The following is a 13,158-nucleotide window of genomic DNA, read 5'->3' as shown; positions in this document are numbered from 1 at the left end:
TTTTTTTCCTCTTCTGTTGAGTTTTGTTTCCTCTTTCTGATGATTCCTCCTATTGAATTTTTACTTAAAACTTCACTAATGTGAAAATATGTTTAATAGGAATGGAGATGTATAGCCTATATCAGATTGTGAGCCGTCTTGGGGAGGGTGGTGGGGAGAAAAATTTTAAACTCAAAAGCATATGGAAGTGATTGTTGATAAATCAAAATAAATTAGTAAAATTAAAAAAACAAAACAAAACAAAAAAACCAGAAGGACATTACTGATGAGATTGCATGGAGTCTCCTTATCTTGGTTAAACTCCAAACCAAGCCTGAATTGATTTAATCAAAGATATGGAAGCTCCATTGTTTTCTGCTCCAGCTGGTGGGGAGACAGTCTTCTAGGTAGATAGCCCAAGGCTAGGTCTGGTATGGTAAGGGAGCTGATAGAAGAGGTATTTCTTCTGACTGGAGGTAAAATGAAGATGGCATGATATCAGCCCCTGTTGAAAAGTTGTATAAATTAGGTTCTCCCAGCCCCCAAATGGAGCCCAGTTCTAGACTGGCTCCCTCAGAGGGGCTCGGTCTTTGACTGTAGCTTCTCATGCATGCCATCAGCTTCAGAAATGAAAACATGGACTTGGACAACATAATTTCTTTTGTCTTTCTTAGATTAAACTCTGCTAGGTTGACAATTGGTGCCCTGACTTGGATATGAGACTGGGTCTTGGAGACGGGACTCTTCTTCTGGACAGCACTACGACTGGGCCCCACAGGACTCTCAGCCTTGAAAGATGGGTGAGTTTTATCCCCAAAATCGCTGCTTCTGTCTCTTGGACTCCCTGTATTCTCTCTCCAAGTGGCTCTGGGGGCAGAGACCTCTAGAAGGTCTCCTCTGAAAGGATATCCTATACAATTTGGCTATGGTTAAGCCAGAGTAAATTGGCATATGATAAATTGTATTGTAATCTGAATTGACTGCTTTTAGAGGGATGTAGGGAAAAATAAGAGTAACTAGAAGATAACTATGAATTTTGACCAGTCTAATTCTAATTCTTAAAAAAAATAAATAGCTATGCAATGGTAAATCCTAAGGAAGCAAGAAAAAAGGGGGGCAGGTTTTGTGTAACAAAACCTGGTGCTGAAGTGTAAAGTGAAATTCAGTGGAGTAAAGATTAAGTCTGGATAACTGAGAAGTAAAGACAAGAGGTTTTAAACAAGTGGGACAAAGTAAGAGAAGTGTTGGAGAAGGAAATAAGAAAAGTCCAATTTGGGAGGCCCTTAATCAAGGTCCACTGGAGCAATATAAAAAAAAGTAATGAAGAGAGTGTAAGAATGTAGAGATGAGAGAAGAATGGTGAGAGTATTTATGGAAAGCCAGAATCTCCACTGACACTGTGAATGCAGAGTTTTTAAGACAAGGGTTTGAATTTGGAAAGGGAAATTTAAAGGACAATTTTGATCCCGATTAAAAAAGAAAGAGAGAGAGATTTGGAGAATTTTTTTGAGAAATGCCTGAAGGTAAATTGGTAAAGTTAAGTCTGAAAAATAAAAGGATCTGATTGTGCTGTTTGGGAGATTAAAAGAAATAAAGACATAATTATGGGTGCTAGGTGCATCCCCAAGGTTTTTTTTTTAATTAGCCATCTAAAAACAATGGACCCTTGTGAAAAATGAAGTTTAATTACTGACACTTGTTACTGTAAATCTAACATTGATTCTGGGGAAAATTTTGTTTAGAAGCTACATTGTAATTATAAAATATTAGGTAATTTGACCAATGTTCGAATGTACAAAGGGGATAATAATAAAAATAATAGCACCTACATCCCAGGATTGTTGAAGGAATTACATAATTCTAAAGCACTTAAAACAGTGAGCACAGTACACATACTGACTACTGTTATTTGGAATAAATAACATCTGAGATAATAATGTAAATGATTTTCTAAGGATAAGATTTTATCTAATTGAATAGATGAAATTTTGCTTGAGAACTTTATAAGTCTGTCATTATAGTTATAAACAAACAAACATGATATTCTTTAAACTAATTGTTTTCTTGTGGAATTTGGAAAGAATATTAGACATATGCCTAGAACTGTAAAGTTTTTTCTTTGGAAGAAGATGCTTTTAAAAACATACTGTTATGTGAAATTTTTCTAAAATATTGCAAAATGTTGTTAGAAAATCCAATTCCCTATTCAGGTATTTAAATGAGTGTGATAAGTCTTTTAAAAATAATAATAATAATAAAGTACCCTTTGCCTTGCATTCTTATGATTTAATAGAAGATTTAAGGACCACTCCAACCACAGTTGAGATCTAAATTTTGTAACTGTACTTAGGTAAAGTTACTTTGAAACGGACTAAATTGCTGTCATTCGGCAAAAGTAAGGTTAATATCTTATGAAATGGACTGCTAAAGATAGGAAGATTATTTTAAAAACATTATTAAATACCCAATGGGTTATACTTTCCTCTAAACTAGCCTCTTAAAGGGAAGGACTTCTGACACCCTATTTATGACTACCTAAACATTCTGAAGTACGATAGAAAGGAGGTCTCTGAAATCCTTTTTCTTTAAGTTTCTTTAAAGTGCCCCCCTGTATTGGACCTGGTTTTAAATTAGCAAAGAGGTAAATCTGCTACCCCCCCTGTACTGTGACCATTCTCATAACATTCTTGGGGAGGCTGTAAAATTTTCCTTTACAACCTGGATGGGGGCAGGGGAGAATGTAATCAGTGTGGAAAGGCATTCACAGACAGGTGCAGTCTTGTTAGACACAGGAAAACCCACAGAGAAGAGAAGCCTTTTGAATGTAATCACTGTGGAAAGACTTTCAGAATGAAGCCAAAACTTGCTATCCATCTGGAAATCCACACTGGAGAGAAACCTTTTGAATGTAATGACTGTGAAAGAGTTTCACATGGAAGGCCAGGCTTGTTGCACATCAGAGAATCCACACTGAAGAGAAGCCTTTTGAATGGAATCACTGTGGAAAGGCTTTCAGATGGAGGTACACTCTTGCTTTACATCAGAGATTTCACACTGGGGAGGGAAACCCTAGGAATTAATGTGGAAAGCCTTTCAGACAGGTCTCCAGCGTTGTTAAACATCAGAAAGTTGATACTGATAAGACATCTCATTAATGTACTCAGTGTAGAATGATTTCACACTGACCTCACATTTTGCTGAACATCAGAGAGTCCACACGGCAGACAAACCTCATGAGTGTTACAGAGCTTTTAGTTACCACTCTTTATATATTAGCAGAAGACTTTCCACACTTGGGAGAAGCCTTATGCATATAACCAAAGTGGTGATGTATTCAGGTAACAATCATCCATTGCCCATCCCAGAAGTCAAGTAAGATAGAAATGTCATGAATGAGGAAAGGCATTCAAATGGGGTTCAGAGTTTCTGCAGTTTTAGAGAAACCATTCTGAGGAGCAGACCCCTGTGCACTCAGTGTGGGAAGGCTTTCACCTACTTTCTATGAGAAGCTTCATTGTGGTGAGAAGTCTTACAAATATGCTCAGGGGGGCATGCTTTTCTCTAGAGGAGGGTGATCAGTAGACACCCTTATTCCTACTGGAATGAAGGTGGATAAAGGCAATGGATGTGGGAAGGGCTTCCCCTAGAGCTCCTACTTGACTTTGGAGAAATCCTCCTGGAGATAAAGCTTTGGAATCAAATTACCAAGGGAAGGCCTACTGCTGCAGCACAGACTTCATCAGATCTCCTAACAGAGAACTCATTAAATATCCCCAGATTTCATCCTGTGTCTAAAGCGATATACATGTAAGGATATTCTCTGAAATTCCAATGTTTGTCATCCCTCCTCTGTATTTCATGGTGTTCATGGACTATCATTTCTTCTAACACATTTTGTGGACTTGAATGAATCCTCATCCAAAGACCAACTTTCCCCCTAGCTCTGATTTTCCCAGGTAATTAGATGCCAATGAGGGAGGTTTAGCAGTACCAGATCTTATGCTCAATTGTAAGGCAGTAAGTATCAAAACTCTCTGGTGCTGGGTAAGAAATAGAAAGACAGATCAATGCAGTAGCGTATACCTACAGCAGTAAATAAACATAATAACCTTGTATTTGACAAGTGTAGCAACTTAATATTTTGGGATAAGGATTCAATATTTAGTAAAAATTGTTGGGAAAACTAGAAAGCAGTGTGATTGAAATTTCACATGCACACACACACACACACACACACACACACACACACTCACACACCCCTAATTGTGTGCTGGTAGCCAACTCTGGATGAAGGGAGAAACAAAAGGAAATTTACATGATAATTTTGTTGTGAATTTTAAAGGAATAGGAAGTTGACCATAGCAGATTTGCAGTTTCGTGTTCAATCATCGATTTTCAATTAATTAAATTATATTTGATCTTCAACATTCACTTTTATAAGCTTTTCAGTTTTAAATTTTATCCCCCTCCATCCATCGCCTTCCCATTCCCCAGGATCTGTGCAATGTGTACAATCATCTTTTTATTGTACTGTTTGTTTCGTTCAACAAATTCAAAAAGAATTTTTAATGTAATTTGTCAAAGAGGTAGAAATAATTTTTTTCAGTGCCTGTGGATTCACATGAACTAGACATCGTTGAAAACGTATGATGGTTTATAAGCAAGGCTAGTATGAGCCAAATGGACAGTTTGTCTAAGGCATGCTTAATATCCAACATGATAAAAGTATGGTTTCATAACACTTTAAGGAATATGTTCAAAATATCTGAACTAAATGCCCAAATATGTTAACAAATGATAAAAAGAAAGAAAACTCTGGAGTTACCACAAAAGGGAGATATATCGCATATTAAAAGGTGTTTTAAGAGGTTAAAAAAATAAAATTGAGAAGGAGACGAAAAATTAGCAATTACGTAGAAATGAATAGTCTAGGAATTAGGGAGGAGTGGAGGGCAGGTGGTGCTGGAATCTTATTCTCATGGAATTAACACAAGAGGAAACAATATCTAAGCAGACCTGTTTTGGAAAAAGAAATTGACCAGGCCATACATGACCTTCCCGAGACAAAAGTATCAGGAGCAGATGGATCTGAAAGGGAATTTTACCAGCTGGGGAATGGCTGAGCAAGCTGTGGTCTATGAATGTATGGAATACCGATGTGCTATAAGAAATGATGAGCAGGTGGACTCCAGAATAACCTGGAAAGACCAAGGTCAAGGCCTAGAAGAGATTACTTGGCCCTTTTTCTTTATTTCCCACTGAACGTCTGATCAAAGTGTCAATGGAAGAAAGTCCCTGTATTTTGGGAAGGAGAGCTTAGCATCAGAACTGCATGCAGTGTGTCACAGAGAGCTATTCCAAGGAGAAACTTTGGTTAATTAACTTAAACTCATGCAAGACTTTAATTTAAATGTTACCACCTGCTATGATGCAAGCAACTTAGAGGAGGCTAGTATCGAATGATTGGGATCATATGCTGTGCTTTGGTCCTCTTAGACTCTTCATGACCCCATTTGGGGTTTTCTTGGCAGAGATCCTGGAGTGGGATGCGATTTCCTTTTCCAGTCCATTTACAGAGAAGGAAACTGGGGCCAACAGAGTTAAGTGACTCGTCCAGGGTCACACAGCTAGTAAGTGTCTGAGGACCGATTTGAACTCAGGAAGATGAGTCTTCCTGACTCCAGGCCTGGGCTCTATCCACCATGCCACCCAGCTGCCCCAAGATAGTTTTCTAAACCTGCTCCAATTTATGATTCCCCCAGCTTTCCTTGAGAAGAGCTAGGGACTGGATTGTGCTGGGAACTGGGGCTGGGGATTGTGGGGTCCCTGCTGCGAAATGTCTACTTCTGATAACGCAGAAATTAAAAAGGTAAAAACCTCGGTTTTATGAATATGCTCCAGCACCTTCCAGAAGACTCTGACAAGGCCTTTTAGAGGCAACAGTGCAGCAGAGGGACAGAGGAATCCTCCATTTCAAGGTTGCCATCTTGTGCATTCCCCTTAGGCCAGAACATTTCAAGAGAAGACAGATCCATAATCCCATACTTCCTTCAAGGTGGTCAAGGTGGTTGTGTTTGTCCTTTGTTCTGGAAGAAGTCTGGGAGGTGAGGATGTGACTTGTAACTGCCTTTGTCTCCAGGGAGGGAGGGCCGTGCCAACTCCAAGGTTGAACACCATTTCAAAGAGTCATATTCTCATACGTTGCCTCAGGAAACCGACTGTATAGGTAAACTAAGGCAGGTTACCGATTACAGGAGAGGCAGTGGGCTCCCACACGAGCTGAATGAGGATGAGGTTTACATGGTAGCCAAGGACTCAGGGTCAACTGAGATTCTTCCCGTGCTTTCTTACCTAAGGAACGTTGAAGACTCTTAGTAAATGTTCACTCTCCACGGCACAGGTTTTGGTCAGCTGAGGTAAGTGTTAACCACAAGTTTGCAGAGCAATAAAAGCTATGACCATAATAACTAACATTTAAACATCACCTACTATGTGCCCTGCACAGTGTGAAGAGCTTTACAATTATCGCCTTTGAAACTGACAAGCCTGGGAGGTGGGGGCTGCCATCTGCATTTTACAAATGAGGAAACTGAGGCAAACCTTGGCTCCCCTTGCCAGAATTGAGGGGATCCTTGCTTGGGAAGGCCAGAGTAAAGGGGCACAAGATGCAGCTGGACAGGTGTGTGGCAGGGTTTTTATCCACCCCGGGTGGGACCCACGTCCTCAGCAGGTGATGGTTTTAGAGGTGACATGTGTATGCATTCAGGTGTGTGTGTGTGTGTCTGTCCTTTCCTCCCAGGCTCTGTCCAGAGAGGACAGGACTTTCAGGCACCTTCAGGTAGGACCCTTGGGCAAGAAGAGGGATGGATAGGTGACCATTCTTTGGAAGCATTGAGGATGCAAAGGCCCTTGGCAGGGAGGTGGGGCACTGACCCTTCCTGACCCATGTTGGACTTTTCTTGTCAAAAAGATACTGGAGAGCTTGGCCACTTCCTTCTTCAGCTTGTTTGGCAGTAGAGGAAACTGAGGCAAGCAGCTTCTGTGTCTTCAACCACTCAGCTGTTAGCCTCTGCCTCAGTTTCCTGTTTTGTAAGAATGGGATAACAGCCCCACTTCTCAGGGTCCTTTGGGGCTCCCTGGAGCAAGAAGCACACATTAGGGCTCCTACTGTGAGCAGTACCGGCCCTGCCCTCCAGGCCCTTACACTCTAAAGTGTGACTGCCCAGAACAGGAAGCAGAAAAGGGGCTGGGGGAAGAAAGCCTAGTCTCCAGGCCAGGCTGTGGATAACGTCACAAACCCACAACCAATTATCTGGTCCTGGAATGAGAGGAGAGGGGCGCGCGTCCCAGAATGCTTGCGCGGTGGCGTCACGCCCTGTTTAGGGCCCCTCCTGCAGCCAGGACAGCGCCCCAGGGCATGCTGGGAATCTTCTGCAGAGGCCCAGGTTCCCTAGGGGACCGGGAGACTGGGGGAAGGGCAGGAGGGAGTCAGTGCGCAGGCGCAGCTTGCCCAAAGCAATGGGATTTGGGGGGAGGGGAAGAAAGGAGGGAGTCGGTGCGCAGGAGCAGCCCCGCCCCTAGCCCCAGCTCGGTCTTCTCCTCCCCCTCTGCCTCCTCCCCAACCCAGAAGGACCCAGTTCGGGTGCCTGTGACGGCTTCCAGGGAAACTTTTGTGCGCGCGTGTGCAAGAGAGGGAGGGGCTGGTGAGTGTGTGTGATGGTGAGGGGGACGGGCTGGTGACTGTGATTGTGAGTTCGAGGGCCATTAGGGGGAGGGGTGGTGAGTGTGTGATTGTGGGGGGAGGGGCTGGTGAGTGTGTGCCTATAACTGTGTCTGAATTGTGTGCGGTTGTGACTGTGTGGGTGCGTGTCCCCCGATGGGGGAGGCGGTCTCGGGTGCGAGGGGTCAGCAGGGAAGCCGGGCTCACTCCCCCCCTTCCCCAGGGGGTTGGTCACTGTCTTTCCTGGTCCAGAGCAGCTCCGGCCCGGGCAGTGCTCTCCTGCCTCGACCGTCCAGCCTCCTTCTATCCCTGGGTCAGGAGCAGAGGAAATGACCGCAGCTGGCGCGGCTGTGGCCCTTTGGGGGCCCCACGTACTGTCCAAATCTCCCGTGCTTGATTCCTCACAGCAGCCTTGGGAGGGAGGTCCCCATTGTACAGATGGGGAAACTGAGGCAGCCAGCTTTGAAGTGACTTCTCCAGGGTCACTTTCCTGCTTCCATCCCTGTTCCCATTCCCAGGATTCAGATGAAGGCCCTGTGATCTTGAACCCAGGCTTGCTGGTGGCCCAGGGGCTGGCCCACAGTGAATGGGAATGAAACCTTAGTGAAGGAGTGTTAAATGAGCAAAGTCCATCACGTGCTTGGGGTCCTAGAAGGGCCTTCCTGCACACTTCAGCTGAGGCCCAGGCAGGGAGACTGACTTGCTTACTCGGACAGTGGTAATTAGTAGCAGGGACAGGATCTGAACCCAGGTCTCAGCGGTCTAAGGCCAGCGGGCAGTGGATTTCCTTCCCCTTGCTGCATGCTGGCTCCCACACATATAACACATGTGTGCCAGCAGGCAGGCATGTGCACGCTAAGGAAAGCACAAGCCACTGTGTGAAGGGACAGGACAGTTTTAGAGCCCTTTTCATTCAGGAAATTCTTCAGGCCCAAAGCCGCCTTTGTCTCAGGGACACCCTTGGGGAGAGGTACCCAGCTGGTCTGGACCAGCTGGGAGAGACCTTCGGCCATGGGCCTCAGGCTTGTCCAGTGTGGCCCATAAAGATAAAGAGATCAGGTGGGGAGAAGTTCCCCAGAACCCCTGCTGCAGGCTAGGAGTAGGAGGGAAGGTGGTAGTCTTTCCCCTGAGGGCAGGGCCTTTGTGACTCCTCTGAGAGCTGACCCTCTATCATTTCTGGCAGCTCAGTATCAAGCCTAGGAAGAGAAGACAAAGCCAATGTCTCCCCAACTCTGAGATCTTTGTCTCTCCCCAGGTCAGCTTGCAGAAGGCCAAAGCCTATGCCTAGGAGAGAGCCTGGAACCAGAGAGCATGGCCCCTGGGACCCAGAGCCCCTCATTCCAGGTGAGTGCAGTCCATCCACAGACCTGACCAGCCTCAGCAAACCTGGAAGCCAAGAGAGCTAAGGAGGCTTTATCCTCTTTGACGAAGGTTGGTGTTTGCGGTGCTGTGAGCAGAGCAGAAATTGTCCCCCTGCTTCTGCTCATGTCCTCCTGCTTCTGGTCACCCAAGTCTTCTCTTCTCTGAATCGCTCTCATTTCCCCTTTCTTAAGTCATATCAGTGAGCATTTAGAAAGTGATTCCTCTGTTCCATGCGCTGTGCTAGCCTACTGGGGATGAACAGAACAAGAGTCTGGCCTCAAGGAGCTCACAGTCTAATTGGGAGAAAACATCTCTTTGGTATGCATGGGAGGCGCCCTGAGAGGGAAGGCTCTGGCAGTTTTGGGCACTAGGAAAAGGAGCCTAGCCTGGCAAGGTTTTTAGGGACTCAGCAGGCAGGGTCCTTGGGGCTTTCTTTTGGATGAGGTCATCAAATCTTATCAGCCATGGAAGACATTGTCTAAAGAAAGTAACAGAGTTCTTTAGGAAAATTAGAAATTTCCACCTGGAATATCATCTATGACAGCTACACATTTGAGCCAAGTCATTCTGAAGAGTTCCCAGCCTTGATTCAGAATGGGACCTGTCCTTGAATAACCCTGATACTGCCAGATCTCAGAATGCAGAAAATATGAGACTGGCTCCATGTGGACGTGTAGCTTACCGAGCCTTGTAGTGACCAGGCCTGAAAGTTAGGGCAGGCCCAGGGAGAAAGGGCGGGACCGGACCGGTGGGGCTGGGGGGGGGGATACCTATTAACTAATCCCTTGTTACATTGTTACATTCAGTGCACTGGGGAGGAACTCACGTGGTTCGGGTGCTTCAGTCTGGGCCTGCTCTTCCTGAGCCAGATGGGGTTTTCTAGGCAAAGAGACTAGAGTGCCTTGTCATTTCCTTCTCCAGCCCATTTTACTGATGAGGCAAACAGAGTAAATGCCCTGCCCAGTACCTGAGGCTGGATTTGAACTCGGGATGGTGACTTCCTGATCCCCAGCCCAGTGCTCTATCCACTTCTGTCCTCGCTGCCCTTAGGTATAAGGAGAAATAAAATGATAGGGGCAGACAGAATATATACATCTATGTAATAATATAAATGGTAAATAACATATATATATATATATATAGTAATGGGGAGGAATTCAGGTGGTTAGTGTTAAATCCAGCACTTAAATTGCTGAACAGACGGAATTTACCTCATCTGTTATTAAGTGGCCTCATGCCCACTGCAACCTGACATTACAGCCCCATGGACAGACTGATGATGGTTTCAGTCCCCAGTCCCGCACCAACCTAAATATTCAGCTCAGCAGAGGGCGTATTATGTCTCTTATTGGTCACTGAAATGTCCCACCAGCGGCAATATGTGGTGGGAGGCATGAGCAAGGTTTTTCCATTGGTCCTGATACCAAAGGAGAGTAGTCCTCTGTCCCTGGCCCAGACACCTCAGCCAAGCCCATGGTCACCACCCTGGAATCGCTACAGATGATCTTATCTGCCTGGTCCCTCAAGGTTCTTACAGTTCAACCCACACAGCCAGGGAGGGAGTTGCCCAGGAACCTTGTCCTTCAGAGTGTCCCTCATCACAAGATGACTGGACACTAACATCTAGTTGCGTATGCCTTTCTCATAGTGGCCAGAGTGATCAGGGAAGATGGTGTTCCTCTAGAACCTCATTTTTCTAGCAACAAATGTTTACTGTATTTGAAGAATTCCATTCCTTAGCAGAAGAGGCAAACTAGGACTGGAGCAGAGGCAAAGGCAAAGATTGGAGGTTTCAGTCTGCAGCAAAGTCACAACCTGTTTGTAAATACACTAACACCTTCGGGGCAAAATATCAAATAAACTCTCTTGAACGATGAAAGCTTCTTATGGCCTAGATATCTTGTTAGAGGGACTGCCTTACTTCATCCAACCCATAATGAACAAAGCTGGATGAAATGTAATGGTATCACACACTCACACACACACACACACACACACACCCATCATCATCAGCTGAATGGCTATGTGGAGGCCATCAAAATACCAAGGTTTGGATTATGGGCTCCCCAAAACTCAAGAGCCCAATATGCTTCTGATCATCCTTTTTAGAGTATTGGCAAGTGTCAGTAGATTACTAGAAAGTAAGTATGTTGGGACTCACGTGAGTTCTATCTGTCCAGCCTATCTCCCCAAACTTAACTGAGGAGCCGAGACTCAGTAGTTTTTTAAGGTTCAGCTTTCTCAAGTTGAGCCATCACATCTAAGCCATCATATAAGGCCTAGAATCTAGGGCCTCTGCCCACATTACCTTGACCACATTCCATCACCAGCATAGTGGTGGTCATCACTGGCCTCAGGAAATGAGGCTTCTTTCAGGTCTGTCTACCCTCCAAACTGTGTGTCTTGTGATAGTCCTCTGGCATAAAGGAGTCCTTAGGAGGTCAGAGGTTTCCCCTTCTGACCCTTGCTTTCTAGGACTGGGCTCATGGTGCCCAAGTCCCTGGCAGAGGTGCAACTGTCAAAAAGGAAAGTCGCTGTGGGGAGACCAGGTTCACGTCTAAGGAAAAGACCATAGTCCCTCCAGAGATGTCAGGAAAAACAAGCCCCTTGATGAGTTTGATCCCTGTGAATACTATGTCGTAACAATGACTCAATATTCAAGTTTTATTGACAAAAAATAGAGAGGAGTGGAGAGCAAGGGGAAGGGGAGAAGGGAGTCCAGTAACAGAACAGAACTCCCCTGGTTGTAGCACGGCCCTGGGGAGTGCGGGGATGTGGATCCATTCAGGTGGTCCACCCAGGGGCGAGGCTTTGTCCCAAGGGAGTGGCATGCTCCCAGGGAGGGGAGATGGACTCCAAAGTTCCCTTCTGAGAGGGGGACACTTAAATCCATTGATCTTACTGGCCGACGTGCATGTCAAGGTTGAGGGCACACGGGATTTTTGAGGTGCACAGGTGCAGGGGGAAAAGATAAACCGGGAGGTGGCAAGATAGTATTTTGGACACGCAGCTGTGTTAACCGTCAAACGTTACTATCGGTGGATTTCTCATAGCACGTGTTTCCACGCAGAGATTCTATGAACTGTAGGCTCCCTTAAGGGAAGCCTGTCACGGTGGTTTGCAGTTCCGTTTTCTGTGTATCACCAACAGAGAATAATTCCATTCGAAATAATGAGAGAACGGGTAGAATGGCTTGGAACCCACCTACCAGGACACACAGAGGAATTTTATATCCACATATGCGCATACACGTATATGGACACAAACACATGCATAATTGTTATATATAAAATGGGCATATTGATAGAATGTAGTGTATGTACACGTGTATGTAAAACTGCCAAATACGTTTTACAAAAATAAACACAGGCCTAACTAATTTGAGGTATTAACTGTACATTGGTAGTCAGCTGGGGTGAGCTGGTAAATGCTTAACAACAGACTCTCCGGAAAAAAGTATTCCTGACACGCTCTTGAGTTTATTCTGCACGATTAACACTTTATCCCTGTATTAAACACAGACAAGCAAGGAAACAATAGTTCATTTCCTGATTGTAGCTTTGCCAGTTTCCAAGGGGTTACTGAACGATAGGTTGTCTTGAGCAGGCCTCGGCCCACTCCAGGATGGGGGCCAAGGCAATAGTATAAAAATGACAAGGCTCCCAAATTTCATTTGCTTATTCAGGGCCATACTATTCAAGCCTTCAAAGGTTACTTTATAAGGCTAGAAAAAAATGGTAATGAATTCATCCAGAGGAAAAAGAGGTCAAGAGTCTTATGGAAAATAATTAAGAGTGGGAATGAAGAAATACTACCAATTAATTCCAGACTCTAAATTATACTACAAAGCATTCATTAATCATCAAACTATGTGGTATTTCTTAAAATGAGAAAAGTCAAATCGGGGACAGATTAGGTGCACATCACGCCGAAGCAAAAGTCTGTGGCAGTGTAGTGTAAAATCAGAGTGCCCAGTAATGGCACAAGCACTCACTGCTGGACAGAAGCTTCTGGAAGAACTGGAAAACAGTGTATGTGGTGGGCTTTGGTGATTTCACACCACAACACCCACTGAGACCCACGTGCCACAGTTAGGG

At 44.8% G+C, this 13,158-nt stretch overlaps 1 protein-coding gene across 1 annotated transcript in view; it reads left to right on the top strand.

Annotated features, from left to right (window-relative positions):
• Positions 1–7,524: 7,524 nt before the first annotated feature.
• Positions 7,525–13,158, top strand: part of LOC110219810 (uncharacterized) — a 62,422-nt gene continuing 56,788 nt past the window's right edge. Inside the window, 2 exon segments of the mRNA XM_078146278.1 lie at positions 7,525–7,682; positions 8,955–9,043. The gene's annotated coding sequence lies outside the window, so the exon portion shown is untranslated.

Source organism: Phascolarctos cinereus, unplaced genomic scaffold (genome assembly GCF_003287225.1).
Source record: "Phascolarctos cinereus isolate Bilbo 61053 unplaced genomic scaffold, phaCin_HiC Scaffold_726;HRSCAF=1367, whole genome shotgun sequence".
Taxonomy (NCBI): domain Eukaryota; kingdom Metazoa; phylum Chordata; class Mammalia; order Diprotodontia; family Phascolarctidae; genus Phascolarctos; species Phascolarctos cinereus.
Note: the sequence above shows the minus strand (reverse complement) of the source record. Positions and strands in the feature narration are given on the sequence as shown.